The sequence below is a fragment of the Mixophyes fleayi genome, chromosome 2 (genome assembly GCF_038048845.1).
Source record: "Mixophyes fleayi isolate aMixFle1 chromosome 2, aMixFle1.hap1, whole genome shotgun sequence".
Lineage (NCBI taxonomy): Eukaryota > Metazoa > Chordata > Amphibia > Anura > Limnodynastidae > Mixophyes > Mixophyes fleayi.
In genome coordinates, this window is record NC_134403.1 from 15,378,855 (window position 1) to 15,383,958 (window position 5,104).

Genomic DNA, 5,104 nt, shown 5'->3' on the forward strand with positions numbered 1-5,104 from the left:
GTAGGGAAGAGAGGCACAGACACCATGAGGAAAAAGGGGGTGAGAGGCACAGACACCATGAGGAAAAAGGGGGGTGAGAGGCACAGACACCATGAGGAAAAAGGGGGTGAGAGGCACAGACACCATGAGGAAAAAGGGGGGTGAGAGGCACAGACACCATGAGGAAAAAGGGGGGTGAGAGGCACAGACACCATGAGGAAAAAGTAGGGAAGAGAGGCACAGACACCATGAGGAAAAAGGGGGGTGAGAGGCACAGACACCATGAGGAAAAAGGGGGGTGAGAGGCACAGACACCATGAGGAAAAAAGGGGGGTGAGAGGCACAGACACCATGAGGAAAAAGGGGGGTGAGAGGCACAGACACCACGAGGAAAAAGGGGGTGAGAGGCACAGACACCACGAGGAAAAAGGGGGGTGAGAGGCACAGACACCATGAGGAAAAAGGGGGGTGAGAGGCACAGACATCATGAGGAAAAAGGGGGTTGAGAGGCACAGACACCATGAGGAAAAAGTAGGGAAGAGAGGCACAGACACCATGAGGAAAAAGTAGGGAAGAGAGGCACAGACACCATGAGGAAAAAGTAGGGAAGAGAGGCACAGACACCATGAGGAAAAAGGGGGGTGAGAGGCACATACACCATGAGGAAAAAGGGGGGTGAGAGGCACAGACACCATGAGGAAAAAGCGGGGTGAGAGGCACAGACACCATGAGGAAAAAGGGGGTGAGAGGCACAGACACCACGAGGAAAAAGGGGGGTGAGAGGCACAGACACCACGAGGAAAAAGGGGGGTGAGAGGCACAGACACCACGAGGAAAAAGGGGGTGAGAGGCACAGACACCATGAGGAAAAGGGGGTGAGAGGCACAGACACCATGAGGAAAAAGGGGGGGGGCAGAAAGTCACCGAGTGATGGAGAGGGGAGCAGGAAGGCACAGTGTGATAATGGGGAGCCAGGTGAAGGGGGAAAAGCAGCATGGAGGGCGCAGTGTGATCATAAGGGGACAAAACATGGTGATGAAGGGGCACAGTAATGTGTGTGTGATGGTACAGGGGGCTTGTGGCAATATAGTGTGAGGTAGGTGGTGGCTAATTAATGGGTGCAAGTTTGTTTGTGGGGTAATGGTTGGGCAATTTTATAGTGCAGACTATTATTTAAGATGGGGTGGTTTGGGGGCTACTGAATGTGGGGGAGAATGAGGTCACTCTATTAAATGTGACTGAATTATTTAATGTCAGTGATTAAGTATATTTCTGAAATGTAAATACTATTAATTTATTGCTGGGGCTGTTTGTAGGGAGGGAAATAGGTTTATTTATTAAATGTGAATACTGTTATTTTAATGTTGGGGTTGGAGGAAGGCCTAATTATTAATCGTGGGTTTAACGCCGGGGCTGGCTGTCATTTTCTAAATGTACCCATTTTTTTTTTCCAAATAGGGCCCCCAACATTCCAGGATCCAGACAAGCCGCAACCAAAGACACCTGCAGCCACAGGTGGGGAAAGTGAGAAGAACAGGTAGGAGAGTCTGTGAAATGTTGTGATTCTAGTAGGGACAATGCCAATATTTGGTGTGTGTGTATGTGTATATATATATATATATATATATATATATATATATATATATATGTATATATTAGTTGCCCCCTTAACTTACCTGAACTTAATTGATTAAGTTCAGTGATTTTTTTTTTCTTTGCCATGGGCCCCCTTTTCCCCTGGGCCCCCGAGCACCTGCCCATCGTGCGCAGTTCGAAAGATCGCCCTGGTTCATTGGGGGGGGGGGGGGGAGGTGATCATCGGGGGGGCCCTGCCTGCTTCATTTGTACTGGGCCCCACGATTTCTGATGGCGGCCCTGTATATATACATATAATATAGTATTTGTAGACTAAGGCAACCAGATGAGTTGGATTATACGTGTCCCTCAGTTGCTCATAACACATTGCCGCGTACAGACTCTCTTAATCTCCAGCATCATAGCCCAAAGCCCGATCTGGTTCATAAAAATGTACATTTTAACCTATGATTGAAAACAGAAAGAGGAACCAGGAAAAGAAAATCCATTTTGATAATATTGTATCTGAACCAGGAAAGAAATATGTAAACAGGGATAAATGTCAGTTTTTACAAATACGGGAACAAGTCTTTCAGGTTACTCTACAATTTATTAAGGAGAACCAGACGGAACGCAGACATCGCAGCCGTCAGAAACACAACGAGGGGAACTAAACATAAAGGGGAAGACGTCATAGATGTATTAAAAGAGTTTTGTAAGAGCTCATATAGACCAGACCAGCTGAACTTAAACAACAAAAAGAGTTTCTGAAATCACATTAAATTACCCCAGCTTCCAAGGTATCAAATTGACACACTTAATTCACCCATCAGCGTTGAAGAAGTACAAGAAGCAAAACATTGTTTTAAAGCTCCTTAAATCACCTGGTCCAGGTGGAGAGGTGAAATGTACAACATCATCCTATAAAAACATGTCTTGAATACAATTAAAATAGAATTTTAATAACTCAATAATAAAAGTCTTACCAAAACCAGGAATAGATCTAGAAGTCCCAATATGCTTTGAATATATTAATTATAAAAAATGTAATAAAATATTAGCAGAAAGACTGAAAATAATCCTCCCAGATATTATAAATAGAGACCAAACAGGGTTTGTCTGGGGCAGAAATTCATTAACCAACATAAGGCAATGATTAGCAGTCATCCAATCACTGGAGGTGTCTGGATCTGGGATTCCCAACTTAGGGGCAGATTTATCAAACCTTCTGAAAGGGAACAGTGGAGGTGTTGCCCTTAGCAACCAATCAGATTCTAGCTATCATTTATCTAGTACATTCTAGTGAATAATAGCTAGAATCTGGTTGCTATGGGCAACACCTCTACTTTTCCTTTTTAGAAAGTTTGATAAATCTATTAGTGTTTTCTCTTGAGGTCACAAGGAGTTCTAATCTGGTTAGTTAGGATCAACCTACTCAAGACTTCCTATAGATTCGGATTCCAAAACAAAGTATTAGTTTAGTATTCCTCACATGCAGATATTGCCCAATGGGTATATTTCATTTTCACTCCTAGTACAAAATGTTACAGGCTGCTTCTAGTCAGTTATGGTTCCATGCTGTTCAGAGACCACCAGGGCACTAGATGGAGAGAAGGCTATATGGCAGAGGATGAGACGGTAGCATCCCAAAGTCAATCCCACATCATCATCATTTATTTATATAGCGCCACTGGTTCCGCAGCGCTGTACAGAGAACTCACTGACATCAGTCTCTGCCCCATTGGAGCTTACAGTCTAAATTCCCTAACACACACACACACACAGCCAGAAAGACTAGGGGCAATTTGTTGCAGCCAATTAACCTACCTGTATGTTTTTGGAGTGTGGGAGGAAACCGGAGCACCCGGAGGAAACCCACACAAACACGGGGAGAACAAACAAACTCCACACAGATAAGGCCATGGCTGGGAATCGAACTCATGACCCCATTGCTGTAAGGCAGAAGTGCTAACCACCTAGCAACCGTGTAATCCCTATGGCTTGAACCTAAATGTGACACTTAACTCAGGTCCCATGCAATAGAAATAATAATGTTTAATCATTTTCCGCAAGGATATAATTGTACGTACTGTGCCTCGTCTTCCTAGGGTATACAGTGACGTCTTGGTATAATGTGGGTGACATGCCTTTAGTTCCCGTGCAATGGTCGGCCCCATAACAATTAAAATAGTTCTACTAACATACAAACCCATGAACAGATCTGCACCAGTGGAAATCCCTTCCCTTGTCTCCCAATATCTTGCAATCATATCTACACCCCGATGTATGCTATAAAGTAGCATTGAACATATATTGGCTCCCCTCCTAAGGGTCTCCTGTAGAGTTGTACGCAGGTACGAAAGAGAGATTACTGTTGTGACAGTTGTTAATAAATGCTGATGTTACATACAAATTAAATGACATTAAATACAAACATCTGTTGTGCTTCTGCCGCAGTAGTGTGCCCCACAGTGGTCACTGGGAGTACTACTCCCTGTTCTTCGGGATTTAAAGTCATATGTCCCTACAGATTGTGAGCGTGCAAGCAAGGCTATTTTACCTTTTTGTCTGTCTGGTAATACTCGGTCTCTTTTTATTTCTGTGTTGGTTCGAAATTGCTGAGTGCTGTCATTTTATAAACCAGTGTAAATAATGAATAGATTCATTGATCCAACAACAAAGTGGGAACTGTATACAAATATCATCATTCATGTTAGGTAAAAATCAGGATTTGCTGTTTAGTGTCAAGGTCACGTATTAGTCGATGACATCCTGAATGTCACCCCACTGAGCAGCATACAGGAGACATATGTGACATCCATTTACACCTCCGGCATGCTGCTAGCCCAGATGGTCTGTGTTAGAGGGGATCTCCTGCCTTAGGACACACTAATCTCATGTTGGGTAATATGGTTTATAACGGATTCTGTCTGTATGGAGAAAAGACTTTGCAAGGTCAATTGTATCAGTTTAGAAATGACATATAATGATATATCTGTCACGGGGACACAGTCATTTAGGGTATGTACAAATCGGAGCTGGAGATACGTACGTTCCAGCTCTGTTGCTCGCCCATGTTAAAATAGGGATCATAAACCCTTATTGCACACTGGCTGATACTGTTTGGAATATTTGGCCGAACAGGAACTCAGCTTGTGCTTATAGTAATTCACTAAGTGTTCAGAAAAGTGTCAGTGTATACTGGCAGTGTGTCTATTATAGGGGCTATAGAACAAGTAATCCCACTCTTTAACATTGATATTATTACATTAATATATAGCAAATGTGGTGCAGTGTTTAGCTGAATATTATACATGAAATTACTGATGTGTGTATGCTTCACTGCTCTGTTTCCCTCCATGGTAGCAGGCTGCCATGTCAGGAGGGAGGAGTTCTCCAGCAGAACAGGTAGAGAGTGACTGACAGGCTTGTAGACTTATCTTGCCTGAATACACTGTGTGCTTTGGTGGATTCATGCATAGAGGGGAATTCAATTCAGCACGAAGTGTCTCGCAGGCATTCTGGAGACACTTTGCAATGTATATTTTTA